Source organism: Anastrepha obliqua, chromosome 3, assembly GCF_027943255.1.
Source record: "Anastrepha obliqua isolate idAnaObli1 chromosome 3, idAnaObli1_1.0, whole genome shotgun sequence".
Classification (NCBI taxonomy): domain Eukaryota; kingdom Metazoa; phylum Arthropoda; class Insecta; order Diptera; family Tephritidae; genus Anastrepha; species Anastrepha obliqua.
Genome location: NC_072894.1, coordinates 22,259,655 through 22,276,961, shown reverse-complemented (window position 1 = coordinate 22,276,961; position 17,307 = coordinate 22,259,655).

Sequence of the window (17,307 nt, the reverse complement as noted above, 5' to 3'; positions counted from 1 at the left end):
TTACCTAAAAATCTTTGCACTAGTTACGCTCCAATTACGCCAGCCGCGCCAGCGATCGGTTGCTGAGTGTACGGCGCACACATCCTTTTTTCAGCCACAGAGCGCACGACGAATGAGTTTGCATACGAAATTACACAGAGCCGCTGTCGAGGTGCTGGATAGTGGCAGCAGGAAAAATGGCAGCGCCGACGTTGGTAGCGATGATTCTCCCACATTGAACTCTTTTGTTTACATTTGGCTGGCAAACAAGAGCATAAAATACAATCCGTACGCGGCTATTCTACAATACTAATTACTTTGTATGTGTGCATGTGTGTATGTATAAATTTATGTATGTGCAGAACATTGCACTCAAGTGGCGATCATTTGGATATCTTCTTGTTGTTGCTGTTCTTGTTTGTATAGGGCCAACACATGTGCGCCTTTCTTTGAGTTCTGTGCGCCAAAGAAAATTTTCGTACAGAGGATTGAGTAAAGAGCAGCAACAAAGAAGGTTATCAATGAATGTTTTAAATATATGTTTGACTTCATCTACCAACCTACATACTTACATGCATACATAGTTTTTTAGAGCACAATACACGGTCAGAGTATACCACAGCTCCATAGTCATAATACTATTGCACGCAATAACAACAACAATAATAATAAGTATTCATACATACATATGTACATACATCGAAATTTTTTGGGAATTTCGGCATTAGTAGGGTTTTCGATTGATATCTTTGTAAAATTTCTATTTTTGAGTTACTTGCTGTATCCCAAAGTTGAATAGCTAAGTCCAGACAGACTTTAATATAGTTTTATATACATACGTTGTTTTCACGACTGACTTGGGTATTTCGATCCAAAAGCCAATACACCTTTTTGGTTTTAATTTTAAATTGCTTTTTCTCTTTTTTGATTTGCACACTCCAGGTTAATCTACGATCAAGGTTAACTCCAAGATATTTAACACTATCGCTTTGGGGGATTTCGGAACCATTAAGTGAAATTTCTGGGCAGTCTCCCTTTCTCAATGCAAAAGTAGCTTGAACTGATTTTTGCAAATTGACTCGAATTTTCCACTGCATAGACCGCTCGCGCAGCTGATGCACGGGTATCAGCTATCTGCCAGTTGGGTAAATTTCAGTCCAGAGTATTGTTTACGAACTCGCGGAAGCATTTTGCCGAGAATAAACGCGTAAAAAGAAAATCAATAATGGGTTTCAAATGTAATAGTGGGATTGCATTATATTTGGCTGGAAATTTCTGATCGCTGCTGCCACTAGCCACAGGCAAAACCTCTTGCGAAGCTTCATCTCTTTCGGTGGTGTGTTCATAAAAAACTACCGTCTCGTATAAAGTTTCACCAGCCATTTGTTGTATGCTTTGCACTCGGAAATTTGGGTCTGCAAATATATCGTATGCTTACATATCCATATGTAAAATGTATTCACAGTTTCTTACCTGATTCACACCTACGAAATGCTCTTGGGTAACAAATTATTTTGCATTTTTTTTTTTTTTTTTTAATTTAATGCGAGGTAGCTTAACTGGAAAAATTTTTAAAGTTTGTGATTTTTCCCACCAAAAATTTAAACAGCTGTTCGCAAAACTTACAAATTGTTATGGGTTTTGCGTTCATGTACTTTTAGTGATATTTTTCTCTCTATGAGCGAATTCTCGGAAATTATGTTACTAGATAATTTTTACATGAACAGGCCTCATATCATCAGCGTGAAATTCCAAATTGCAAAATAAAAATAAAAAACCACTAAAAAATTATTTTTAAAGTTATAAAAATTTTTAGTTGAAAAAGCCAGTGCATAATAAAAAATAAAAATAGGTGAAAAAAAAAATAAAATGCGAAATTCAAGTTTTAGAAAGTTTGTATTATACATATAACGGGTTTTCTAATAAGAGGTGTTATTTTGATAAAAGATCAATAGTTTCGTTGGTTGTGTGGCACGTAGCGCCGTCTTTTTGAAAATTAAAGTTGTCCAGATCAATACCATCCAATTCCGGCCATAAAAAAATCGTTAATCATCTCTCGATAGCGCAATCCATTCACCGTAACTGTTGCTCCAGCTTAATTTTCGAAAAAGGTCCAATGACTCCGCCGGACCATAAACCGCACCAAACAGTCGCGCTTTGAGGATAGAGAGGCTTTTCAACAATAACTCTTAGATTTCCTGAGCCCCAGATCCGTCAATTTTGCTTGTTGACGAAGCCACCGAGATGGAAATGGGCCTCATCACTCAAGATGATTTTTCAATGGAATTCCGGATAATTTTCATGCATTTCAACGACCCAATCAGCTAAAACACGACGTTGTTGATGTTCGGCCGGCTTGATTTCTTGTGTTAACTGGACTTCATAAGCGTTAAAACCCAAATCTTTATGCAAAATACGGTGTAAAGACGTTTGTGGAATGCCTAATTCCAAAGAACGACAAGGAATGGACAAACCTGGATTTTCTTCAACACTTTCGGCTACAACAGCAATATTTTCGGCTATTCTTGAGCGACGTGGACGGGTTTTATTCTTCACATCACTAACTTGTCCCAAGAGTTCGAATTTTTTCACCAATTTCTGTACTGCGGTCCGTCAAGGTGCTTCACGGTGACCCAAAAATGTGCGAGTTTTACGAACCGTCTCTGCGAAATTTTCACCATTTTTATAGTGAATTTTAATAATTTCAATGCGTTGTTTAAGCGTGTATCGTTCCATTTTTATTAGTGGCGTGGGTCCTACTTTGCAAATATCAAAAAATGACAGCTTCAAAAGTGAAATCTAACCACATGGGTTCCCAACGAACACTGGACGTTTAAGATTCCTACATGTATGTATATATATATATATTACCATATGTATATACCAGTAAAAATAGGTGTGTCTTTGTTAGCCCCGGAAACTCCCTCGATCCCCACCTGATCATCAGCAAACACCTTGTGTGTGTGTGTATTTATGAAGCTAAAAGCGTCCCACTCGCTATTTGCCCTAATAGAACACATCAAGTGCCTTAAAGAACGAAATCAAAGCCAGCTAATCTCACTCATTTAATAGTCAATTCATATTGTCAAAGTACATCTTAATGACATTTTCGAACCGTCTGAACAGAACACTTAACATTTTGGTAGCGGATCTCCACAACTATTACGCAATGCGCGTTCAACGGTGTAATTCTTCGTGAGAACCGAACGGCACTAAGTGCAAAATAGGCGGCAGCGCCCAATACACTCGAGTACATACACACAAATATATTATACATACATAAATATTCATGTCGCATACAGGATAATTCTCTTCTCGTTGAAAAATCTATTTATTTTTCCAATAATGTTTTTACGCTTACATTTTCGAGTTATTTATTTGATAATTTTGTAAATAAATTAAAACAATAAAACTAAAAAGTCTCATTGAAATCTATAATGAACCTGAATATGTATGGATATATTTAAACTTGAGTATACCTACACATACATATATGCATACATGTGTATGTATGTATATGTATGAGTGGAGCTAATTTAAGCAAAGGAATAACGCTACTTTACAGGAAAGCGTCGTGAAACTGTAGATTACTAATCAGCAGAGCAACAGATCACCAACCAGCGAATTCACTTGCGTACATAAGTATGTATCTATGTACAGACATACACACACACATACATATATTAAATTGTTGTCGAATCGAAAGAAGGCAATGCCTACGCATGAGAGTGTGAACGTGTGTATGCACCTTTGCATTCAACGATAAGATTTGAAGTATAAAATATAAAAACGAAACCGGTTCCACCGCCGCGACGTGAGACCAATTATTGCCAAGCCAACAATTAATGGCGTGTTGAGTGAGCCCAGCGACGAGTGGTAAACGAGCCATTAATTGAGGCCGGCGATCGAGCGAACGCAAACAGGTTTACTGTAATCGCAAGCATCCGCCATTGCGTTTGGCTCCATTACAAGTACTATTACCACCACTGCCACATCCCTCGTGCGTGATATCAGCATTGGTTGCTGTCATTGATATTTCCTTTGCTGTTGTCTTATGCCTGCCACTCATCAACACGGTTGTCGTCGTCCCCCAAATCGATCGGCAGTCAAGAGGAGAATCAAACGTGTGCGACTGTCATCTTGATTGCTAAAGCGCGCAGCAAAATAGGGGTATAGCAGTGGCAACAGCAACAGCAGCAAGGAAACATTTCAATTGAACGATCGCCTGCTATTCTGAGTAAATGGTGCGTTGAGGGGCGGAGTTTTGTTTACATTATATTTTTGTCGAATGTTTTTAAGCGTTCAGATTGGTGGTGTGGATACTGACTACTGCCGCGCGTAGGCACGCTTGAAAGATACATACATATGCATCTATCTCATATACATATCTACGTATCTAATATATATCAATTGCGATTATGGCTATGCCAACCGTTTCCCTTTGTCGCTCGCTCAGTACACCTTGAGTTCGCCCTCCTACACATTTGAATGTCCGCCTTCAATGCTGGGGTTCACGAATTTCATAGAATCACCAAAAAACACAATTCTTCACACACACAAAGAGCAATAATATAATATAAAAAAAATAAAGTACAGCAAATATATGGATCAGCGTAAAGCAAATACAGCAGAAAATTTTAATTTATTTCGCATTCTTGCAAATGCTATAGTCGGATTTTGGAGAAGTAGAAAATGTGTAAACTGATAATTACTTGCATACATAAATATGTACATATATATGTATGTAAATATGTGTGTATGTATTTGTATTTCCATGACGGCTTATGTGAGTGCGCGAAATAAATTACCCAGTCAGGTCGACCTCGTACAGCCCGGATAAATCTGCCTGCTGTGGATAGAAATTAATGGCCTCTTCTTGGCCATTTGGCAAACAGCGCCAACGCCAACGGCAACGCCAACGCGACCGCTGTGTTGCTTTAACTGGGTCATTCATTCGTATTTGTGCGTGATTTTCCAATTTTTGCGGTGAATTTGCACTGGAAATTCATTCGAAATGCGCATTTTAAAAAGTCGAGTATTATTTGTTTTAATCGCTCATAAATTATACATCACCAGTATGAATTGAACACATGGAGGAAGCTCCAAGCGTGAATATAGTGTGGCTATAACCATTACTCAATGCCAGCATGACAGCAAACCCAATGTGTTCAAAATGGAGAAAGAACGAAACCGTTTATTAACGTTTAAAATCATAATTTACAAATTTAACTTCCCGTACGAGGGTGGTGATAATTTGGTGTCTATATTTTTATCATGATGATATTTTTGGCAATTGTAAATGATTTACAATGGCCGCCGTAGCCGAATGGGTTGATGCGTGACTACCATTCCGAATTCACAGAGAGAACGTAGGTTTGGAACTCGGTGAAAGATCAAAATTAAGAAAAACATTTTTCTAATAACGGTCGCCCCTCGGCAGGCAATGGCAAACCTCCGAGTGTATTTCTGCCATGAAAAAGCTGCTCGCAAAAAGGGTGTACGTTTAAATTGGTAAGAAGAAATATTCATAGGAATCGTCTTCTCAAAGAATTCATTTTTATCGAGCAACTTTGAAAATTCTACACCGCTCTTATACACGTTTAACTGATTCTATTCAGTGCACAATAATTTTTTACAAAACCCACAAGCTTTACAAAAAGTACTTAATATTGGAAGGCAGATGTGATTATTCCCGTAAATTAATGACAGATGCGTATATATCCACTTTTTGTATAGAGCTGACATTTTTTTTTAATAACCAAGCTCAAAGTGGTGACCAACAAGAGCGTGCATTTATGTACGTAGATGCATACATATGTACGAGTATATCATAATTTTCTTTAATCCAGTCAAAAAAATCAACGAGTTCTAAGTCAAAGTCGAGTCATGTGAATGGCATATAAAGATATAAAAATATTGGCACCTCATAAACGACATTTTGTAGAACGAAATTAAGGGCATAAACTTAGGCGATCTTTAGTTTAGCGGGCACCTTATCTTACAATCACTTTTCATGTACGCACAGGGGACCCTGAAGACGGTTTCATCCCAAAATGAGAGGATTTGGGTTCCCTTGAGAGCTTGTGGTTTGCTTCTGGGAAGATGCGCTTCACATCAACTCAGCGAGCGCTGGGCTAATGCGCAAACGTGCGAAATCGCGAGATGCTTCTAGTCACGGGTGGTAGATCGGGAGCGCTCGAGGGAACTTCTAAGGCTCACAAACCCGCAGCACTCGAATTTGGTGAGTATCCTTACCGGACATTGTGCGTTAGGTGTCCATGCGATGAGACTTGGAATTAGTACAATCCCTTTCTGCAGAAGCTGTTTTCCAGATGAGGTGGAATCATCTCAGGACTTGCTTCTCAGCTTCCCTGCTCTCATCGGACGTAGATTTAGGCATCTCGGCTTTCACTTTTTTGCTACACCTCTTGATATTGTGGGTTTAAACATCGCACTCCTGGTGAAATTCATCAGTAGCTTGAAGCGGTTAATAGGAACGTAATTAGCCCCTGTCGGTCGTCATCCTCATTCCATTCCATTCCATTCAAAGCCAAGAAGGGCTTCTTGTTTCCGTCGCTTAAGGTGCTCCTTCTCAGAAGATGCACATCGTCACTCACTATGATTTTAAAATTTTATGATTTTAGGTATGATAGACCGTAAGAGTAAGTTATCTTAGTTTGACGGTCAGCAGGCAGTAATTAGTGAACATTTTTTAGTTTGTAAGCGTGCATGCGACGCACTTTCACAAAAATTCGTTCTTAACGAACGTCTGTGGACACAAAATTGGGTGCCCCACTGTCTCGTGAATGAATGTGAACTCTATCAGATGTCCTTGCCCGCAAAGTGATATTCCTGTCCGAACCAGCAGTGCGCTAAAAGAAAGCAATTATTTTCTATTTTTAGATAAAAAGCCAAAATAAACAACAGATTCAAAATCTTTTAACTTTAATGCAGGCCAAGCCAGATACGGCGCGCGGTGCCCATAAAGCAAGTAGAGAGAAACTGCCCGGTTCCAGTAAAATGCTGAAAGCAAATCGAACTCCTTAGGCAATGAGTGTTTTCCACAGACTGCTTAAAGCTATCAAAAAAGTAAATCCTGTGAAATAAGCGAATCGCTTGATAATTCTTAGGTTTGGAGGTCTTTTGATGCAAGGCTGATGTTTTAAGCTAAAAAATGATATTATAATAGTGTCTTTTTAGCAAGAAACTATCAAAAGTAAAAAATAAGTGGGTTCAAAGTTGCTCGGGTGCAATGAGTTTTCAACTGCCCAAGTCAAGGGAAGGAGATAATTGAACTGTAATCTCTTTACCAAAAAAAGCTGTAAATATTTAATATTAGCTTTGTTAGTTTGTTTGTTGTTTTACAAATTTGTTTTTATTATTTTTTTTTTTAATTTTATATAATTTTTTTTAATCTTATATTCTAAAATTGTAATACTTTTCATATATCTTTATTTTTGTCTTTCAATGTTCGATGATTTCATTTAAATCATAAGTTTTTAATTCTTGTCCATTTATGTATTTTATACAGAGAGCAAACTAGACAAGTATGTTCTCAATCCGCACTGGAATACCTAGGCGTCATGATCGTCTGCCGACAAAATTTTAGTGTGAGATAGAGAAAACGGCGAGCATCCAAGCACTTTCAAGAATGCTACATACTTCACATAGGTGGCAAAAGTCAGTCCTCCTGTATGCAGCCTCAGTCTAGGCAAATGCGGCGAAACTAAAGGAAACAAACGAAAGTTACTGTCTGTATATAGGCTAAGTGCCCTAAGGGCATGTTGCGGCTACAGAACCATATCGGATGATGCAGCCTTTGACATGGCTGGCATGATACCAGCGGATATACTCGAGAGCGAAATTAAACGAGTCCACGACAGATGTGCTGCTGATGCCGAAATAAATAAAAAAGCGTTGAGAGAAGAGAAACTGCTGGGCTGATGAGCTGGCTAGACAGAGAACTTTGAGGACGGTTTCGCCGCAGAATGAGAGGATTGGGGTTCCCATGAGAACCTGTGGTCTGTTCCTGAAAAGATGGGCCTCGCGTCAAATCGGCGAGCGCTGGCCACGTGTTGATCGGGGGCACTCGAGGAAACTCCTAACACTAATAAAGCCGCAGTTCTCGAATTAGATAGGTAGCTTTACAGGACATTGGGATTGCCTCAAGTCCATTCTGCAAAAGCTGCTTAGAGGACGAGATAGAATCATTTCAGTACCTTCTTCTCAGCTGCCCTGCTCCCGTCTGGCAAAGATTTAGACATCTGGGCTCTCATTTTTTCGCTACACCTGCGGATATATATATATATATATGTATATATATTTGGGGCGTACACCCTTTTTGGGTGTTTGGTCGAGCTCCTCCTCTTATTTGTGGTATGCGTCTTGATGTTGTTCCACAAATGGAAGGACCTACAGTTTCAAGCCAACCCCGAACAGCAGATATTTTTCAATGCAGATATACAATCGGAAGTTTGCCGTTGCCTGCCGAGGGGCCACAGCTATTAGAAAAATGTTTTTCTTAATTTTGGTGTTCCACCGAGATTCGAACCTACGTTCTCTCTGTGATTTCCGAATGGTAGTCACGCACCAACCCATTCGGCTACGGCAGCCGCCACCTGCGGATATAGCGGGTTTAAATATCATACATCTGGTGAAATTCATCAGTAGCTTTATGTGGCTAATAACGAACGTATTCTCAATCCCAAGCTCCCTTCTTCCCTCCGTTCTCCTTTCCACTGTATGGTATCACAACGGCAGAATTTTTTGAATATTTGTCCAAGTGGACCCTAAGAAAGGGTAGCCATTTAACCTAACCTATCCTGGAAAACCTCCAGTAAAGGGTGATGGACCTATATAAACTGGTTCCTGAGTTCCGACCATGGCACAATCGTAGTTTTGGTGATACAACTGATCACGTGACACAATTCCTTTCTGGACACGGAGGCTTTAGAAAATACCTGTATAGGTTTGGGCACGACTGCCCTGTGTGCATCAACATTGAAGACGACGCGGAACATGACAGTTTCCACCGTCCACGATTTACGGCTGAAAGTGACATCCAAATGCAACCGACATAATTGGTTACATGATGGAATGGGAAGAAAGGTGGGAGGAAGTAGCTACATTGGGCCTCATAGCAGGCGAGAGGACATAATGAATAGGACATAATGACGAAGTTATAGCTCCTGCTCAAATATGAACGATACTGATTTAATAAAACACAAACGGTTAATTATTGTTCAATTTTTATTTTATCGCTTTCAAAGTAATCACCATTGGAGGCGATACACATATGCCAACGTTTTTTCCAATCATCATAGCATTTCTGGAAGGCCGATTTCGGTATGGATTTCAGTTCCTTCTTCGAATTCTCTTTTATGACTTCAATTGTCTCAAAATGTTTTCCACGGAGCGGCAACTTGAGCTTGGGAAACAGGAAAAAGTCACATGGAGCCATATCTGGCGAATACGGTGCTTGCGGAACGATATTAACATTATTTTTGTTCAAATAATCGCGAACAAGACGTGATGTGCGACAGTTTTGCGTTGTTCTTTTTGAAGAAAATTCAACAATTTTGGAACAAGACACGCGGACACTCGTCTCATGCCCAAGACATCATGAATAATAGTATGAACGGATCCATTTGATATGCTCAGCTCACTAGCTATCTCTCTTTCGGTTACACGGCGATTTTCAAGCACAATTTCCTTTACTTTTCCGATGTTTTCGTCGTTTACTGATGTTGCTGGACGACGTTCATGAGGCAAGTTTTCAACCGATGTACGGCCCTCTTTGAACGATTTGTACCACTGGAAAACACGTGCATGCGATAGAGCAGAGTCCCCATAGGTCGAAAATTCTTTGTTCAACTTGAATTTCCATCGTTAAATTCGAAAAACACACTCGAGCTTGACTTGTTTACAGTAGCACAGAAAACAAACTATGTGACATATCACGCTGAAATTTGCCATGTAAGCTTATAACAGTCCTACCATCCAACAAAAAATGTATTTTTGCCATATGTCATCCACGGACCGTTTTATTGATAAAGTCTCGTTCATATTTGAGCAGAAGATATGGCTAAACAGGCCTGCGAAGTAATACGTTGAAGCAGTACGGATAGTGATTGAGGAGACGGAGTTCAGGGTTTAGTAAGTAGGCGTACTGTTTTGCAAGTCCGAGCGTGGTCCCGAATGGGGGGTATCTTTAGCTAGCAGTATGAATCATGGATGCCGTATATGTGACGGTATCTATGAAAGAATCCCCCTTCGATTATAAAAAAAAACTAAAATAAAATAAAAAATTAAAAAAAAAATGTATGGGTGATGTGACAGTATGGAAACTGCGAAATTCCCAACTTTTGTTAAAAAAATACTCAATTCATATTCCTTCCAGTGTGGCATCACTGCTTAAAGTTATAAAAACTGATCATTTTGGCAGCGTTCTCACAATAAAAAGAGTTTCGCATTTAGGTATCTATGGTTCAGACGGCAACGAAGTAACATGAAAAGCTGGATTCATTTTTTGGTATATCACCAAGATAATTTCAGTTTTGCCTTAAACAAACTGCTGTCACAGGGGATACGACAGCAAATCTGTTGATTCCTCACAAATCGCTGAGAGCCTATTAACGATCTTATATTGCCCATACCTTCTGTATTATTTTCACTATGCGTAGCCCAAAATGCTATAAGAGGGAACTCCCCACAAAACAAAAAAAAAAACAAAAATAGTGAGTGAATAAATAATAGAAAATAAAGAGCATTAACCTAAAAAAATAACCTAATTAAAAAAAAAAAGTTGAATATTAGTTCAACGGTCCTGCCTTGGAAGTAACAGTAGCAGAAAAATATCGTCGCATATTTATGTACATACATACTTATACAAATACATCCATAAGGTTCCATTCGGTAAATGTACAAGCAATATTTGGAAACAAATAGAGTTTGTTTTATTAAATGTTATTAAATACCAAATTGTTTACTATGCTCATAACATTTGTAAACAAATTAGCAAAGCAAGCCATAACCCTACATACATACATACAAATATACTTACACACACACACATTCATATGCATGAGCCGTATGCGCATTCCCATTCATGCATTTTAATCCATTCTATGCTTGGATTTTTCTTGGTTCTCATTTTTTTGATTTGCCGCGTGAAAATTCGCATGTGACGAGACAGTCCACAAGTGTACGTACATACTTGGCTGAGTTTGCATGCGAGTATACAAAATAATTGTTTAAACTACTTGTACAAAGTACATTATCATCAGCAGCGTCATCAGTCGATCATTCATTGTAAAACAAACGGAGAAAACTCGCATACATATGTGTGCGTGTGTGTGTATGTGTGCCTTGCATCTAGCGTCCAGACGGATTCTCTGACCCATTCTCTTGCTCGGTTGTAAACATTGTTTTGTATGTACAATTAAGCTCTGAGCATACATCTCTAAACAATCTAACCAACTTTGTATACACGATCCGTAAAACAAAATAATCCGCTCCGCTAGTGCAATAGCCAACGCTAACAACAGCATCAACAACTTGTCCAGTCTACTGCCCCACCCACCTCCATCTCTGAGCCCTACCGGCGTCAGCTGAATTCTGAATTCTGAAAGTTATCTAGGCGGATCAGTTATTTGTTTTCGCTCACGCACTGACCTAGAACAACCTGTTGCAGAGGATCAAAACTTTCCGTGCAGACGCTATGGTACATCTGTGTATACAAAATCATAAGCTATTTGATTTGATTTCATTTGATTATAAATATTCATAGTACAAATATTTACAAAAGGAATTAACAAGAATCAAAGAGGTGTTTGCTGTTGTAGACGAGACGATGTGTGTATGTGTTTTTGTGGTGATCCATACAATCTAGTGGCAGTATTTTTTAAATATTTACGAAATGCGTTAATCGAATAGAGTAATCAAATGATTTGTAAGTTTTCAGCAAGCGGTCGCAAGTCATTTCAACTCAAAAACAAAGCCTATCACACAAGCAGGATACATATGCACATAAATATGTATATGTGCGTGCCCATGCCCAGCAGGAAAATGCAATATTTGCTAGCGGCGCACGCACACAAAATATGAATTACTAGCAAACCCGGCCCCCTTCGCTGGGCACACTAAAATAGAATAGATATGGTTTAGAACAGAAAATATATGATTTTCATATTATTTATTTCTTTATTCTTTATTCAAGCGCTTTGGCATAAACAATATTTTTTGTTTTTCTATTTGTTTTTGAGTAAATATAAAATATAAATTGAAAATCAGGAAAAAAGAAGATTGTTTTTAAATTTCAAATCAACGCATATGAATAACTAAGAAACAATCGTCTTTTTTCCTAATCATCCATGAATTTTTCGTTTCAATTTATATGTTTTATTAAGCATTGGAGCTTTTTTAACCATTATCCATTTATATTTTTCAAAAAAAAAAAACGAAAAAAAATTTTTTTTCCACGAACACATAATTTCATTCGGATTTCACATTAAATTCTCAAATTTCGTAAGAAATTATTCACTGTTCCAAAATCCACTCCAAAAAAATTCACAAACAATTTTTACATGTTGCACTTACGTTTTTTCCTTATGGCATCCAAATCAGAAAGAAATATTGACACATTGTAACTCACACTGTCAATTTGACAGTTCAGTTCCGCCCCAAGCGTTAAAAAAGTAAGCGACATTATGGCTGGTTCAAAAGAACGCTGTACCCGTTGCCAGTGCTCCGAATTACAACCAAACTTTACGAAACCCATTTTCAATACTTACTTAACAATGTGCGTAAGTTTGGTTTAATTCGGTGCAAAGACACGGCGGGTCCACGTTTTGGCATATATTTCGAGACCCTAGTCATCAATAGGTATGAAAATTACCCCGTATTAAAGCACTTATCAACAGCTTTCATTTGATACCCATATTGTACATACACGTCCGAAGGTTACCCGGGTCCACGTTTTGACCTATATCTCGAGACCCCAGTCACGGAGCGGCATGAAAAATACTCTGTACTAAATCATTCACCAACAGTTTCAATTTGATATCCATATTGTACAAACACATTCTAGGGTCCACGTTTTGGTCTCTATCTCGAAACTCCAGTCACGGAGCGGCATGAAAAATACTCTGGACTAAAGCATTCACCAACAGCTTCCATTTGATACCCATATTGTACATACACATCCGAAGGTTACCCGGGTCCACGTTTTGACCTATATCTCGAGCCCTATTTCCAAAATAAAGTATAATCCATGTTACTCGTGGATGATGTAGCTTTCGAATGGTGAAAGAATTTTTAAAATCGGTCCAGTAGTTTTTGAGCCTATTCATTACAAACAAACAAAGTTTTCCTCTTTATAATTTTAGTATAGATATAGATAAACAACTATAGCTGCAGATTTTGCAATGAACTGGAAGAGAGGGAAACACTAGAACACCTTCCATGTTCTTTCATTGCGTTAGCTGGAACCAGATTAAAATACTTAGGAGCTCTACAATATGAGAAGTTAGAGCTTCATAATTTACTTAGATTCGCAAAAGACGCAGACGTATTAGAAGATGTCTACTACAAAGAAACGTAAATGTCTAGCTCCATCTGGTAACACTATTTATACTTAATTTATCGTGTTTACAATAAATATTTGATTATTGTACAATATATTGGTTCTTTGGAAATTTAGTTAACAATTCTTGGGAAAAATGGTTCATTGGTATTTTTAATAATTATTTGCAATTGCTTATAAAGCAGTAAAGTTTAAATAAAGGAAGTGTGAAAAATACTTATTCTTATTATTCATATTCTTATGAACAAACATTTTAGTTTTTGTTTTTTATATTTCGATTACAGTGGAGGCTATAGCTGTTCGTCCCAAAATTTCTGAATTTTTACCAAAAACAACGTTGCATGAGGAATTGTTGAATGACGTCAACAATGATCCAGATTTGCTTAAAAGGCTCATAGCTGGTGACGAATCATGGGTATACTCGGATGGTTATGACATTGAAACCAAAGCCTAATCGTCCCAATGGAAGAGTCCAGAAAAGGTTTACTCTCTGAAATTATATACTATATATACACATACACATATACATAGATATGTATGACCTTTTGATGCTCAAGGTGATTCTGGTAAATAGGATAGCGGTTATGACCCAAGAAGGAGAAGAACAGTATACAGATTTCGGTAATATTTGGGGAAAAAGAACTAAGTTAAGAAAGCACTTCCTTTACCATGTCAGACAACATCTTAATGTGGGTAAATAAATAAATAATCAAATAAAATAAAAATCATCATCATCATTGTTGGCTGGACAACCCTGGTCGGGTATTCGCCTACTGTAGCATATGTCTCCAATTGCCTCGGTTACGTGCCTGAGTCCTCCATGCCCGAAATCCCAATACGCCTGCACCGTCAATCCATCTAAGCGGCGCGCGGCCCCTTCTTGTAGTATAGAGTATTTGTTGAAGTGGGTAATCCGTGTTAGCCCGCAATATGTGACCTGCCCATCTCACTCGCCACTCGCCTTTATCACATATCGCGCCAAAATTTTTTCGCAGAACTCTCCTCTCGAAAATCAGCAGCTTCAGTTTAACCGCATCTCTGAGTGTCCACGTTTTACTACCGTATAGCAAGATGGAAATAATAATTTAGCGATTCAGTGAAATCTTTGTTCTTCTGTCTAGGAGACGACTCTTTAGGTGTTGACACAGCGAAAAATAGCAGTGGTTGGTCATAAGGAGTCTGTGGCCGATTTCTGCAGAAATTTTGTTGTCATGATTAATGATAATTATTAATCATAAAATAGAAATACATACATAAGTAAATTAAAGTAGATTCTTGAGTATAAACAAAATCTATGATCTTGATGTCTGTGTGTCGCGTCCTCTGTCATCTTTTTGGCTGCGCAGTATGCGGACGAATGCATACAGTATGCGGGAGTTCGCAAATCTCCAGGCACACTAAACTACGAATATTCAGCTCAAGCGGGAAGTCCGTATTATTGTACGTAAGCGAAACATGGCTGGTATCTAAAACCATCACACAGAGGCTACAACCCGTCATCAACAATTGCTTCTGCATCATCTACAGAATATTCTGGCCAAACACCATCACTAACGACGCACTGTGTAGATTAACGAACGAGGAACCCATCCTTAGGCAAATCAAACGCAGAAAGTGGCTATGGACAGGTCAGCCATTGAGAAAACCACCAGATGGCATCACGAGAATGGCACTGGACTGGAACCCGCAAGGAAGCAGAGGTCGTGGTCGACCAAAAAACACTTGGAGAAGGTTGATGTTCCGCGAACTAGCAGATGCCGACATCTCATGGGACGGTGCAAAAACAGCAGCACAGAACCGTGTACGATGGAAGAATCTTGTCCAGGCCATATGCTCCCGAGAGGGAACAAGAAAAACAAAAACAAAATGTCGCCACAGAAATGGTGAAGTAATTAGCAGTTGGCGAGCCAGTAAATATTTCTTTTGAACCAACAACTATTTTCACTAGCTCAGGTAGGTATTCCCTACCGAGTATAATTTGCAAAACTGTATGTTTGCAATACTTGTTTACACATGAACACACATACATTCTTACATATGTACGAGTATGTTATAAAAGTGTTATTGTTGTACTGGTTGTGCAGCTCGCGTTAGTTGGCTCACGTGTTGCATCATTTTCCTTCCAACTGCTTTCCTAGCTCGTGGAAATTTTGAAAAATTGTGTTTTCCAAATAACAAACAAACAATTATCTCATTGTTTTGACCAAACTTCAGCGGCGTGAATGGCGTTAATTGGTTATGCCACAATGGCCATCCATATTAATGAGCTCGTGACGATCATTTGCAGCTACTGCTGCTGCTGTTGTTGTTATTACCACTTGCCACAGATGATGTTGTTGATAATACATCGTCTCTTACATAGATGTGTGCATAGGTGTGTGTGTGTGTGTGTACAAAAAAAGTTTCATTGCCGCTGGTTAAGTATGATTTTGTAAATATTTATACTTGCAGCAAATAACAAAAACCGAACTCTTATTGTTCTGATGCTTCCTCTTCTTTCCTTTGTTGCTCTTCCTCATCAGTTTGTGTGTTATAGTCGTACATAGTGTAGAAATTTGTTACGGTGTTCAGAAATTTCTTCAAATAAACACATTTTGATTATTATTCAGTTGGCGGCGCTAACCGTTCTGAATCACTTGTAAATATTTAGATATTTACTAAATATGTTTGTATGCAGAGGGATTCCCCAAAGGTCATCGTTAAGTAGATATTTTAAACTACCATAAATAATGTCTATGTATGTATGTATATGTGTGCACATTTGTTAGATAACTACAAATTGTCCACGTTCTTAGGCAGTCATGAGAAAAAAGTTGGTAATTTTATTGTGTTCGGGTCCCCTTTTTATCATGTTTTCCTATGGAGAAATTAGTTTGACAATCGTCAATAGTTGAGTTCACGCATCAGAGCAGCTCGCTTGGCAAAAGCAAAAGCTATCTTGAAAAAGTAGATATGCTCGAAATAGCGATGAAATATATTTGATATAGACTCGCTACCTATCAGTTCTTTTGCTACACACTTTACGTATTTATTTGACTTAATAATGTGCAGTACAAATTACTTTACAGACTAGACAAAATTGTAAAGAAAATCAATCCAAATTTGGCAACTAAAATATTAGCAATGTCCGAGAGTAAATTTGAGAGTAAAATTCTGCGGAAGATTTTTGGGTCTTTGCTCGTGGCAACAGCGAATATCGCAGACGATGGAACGTTGAGCTGTATGAGCTTTACGACGACGTAGACATAGCGAAGCGACTAAAGATCCAGTGGCTACGTTGGCTAGATCATGTCGTCCGAATGGATACAAACGTTTCGGCTCTGAAAGTATTCGATGCGGTACCAGCTGGTGGAATCAGAGGAAGAGAAAGACCTCCTTTGTGTTGAAAAGATAAGCTGGAGAAGGACTTGGCTTTACTTGGCGTGCCCAACTTGCGCCGGTTAGCACGAGAAAGAAACGACTGGCGCTTTGTTTAACTCGACCAAAATCGCGTAAGCAGTTATCGCGCCAATTAAGAAAAGAAGAAAATATTAGCAATCAATATAAATACAATATTAAGTAACTAAATTTAAATTGTTTTCAAAACTAGTTCTAGATAAAGCGAAATCAAACAGGCTGATATTGGATAATGAATTATAGTCCCGAAGTGCACGAGTAATAGGTGTATTACTCGAAAATTAAGTCTTAAAGTTGTCGCCATAAAAATGGTAAAAATTGCGAAGACTTCCTTGTAGAACATTAAAGCT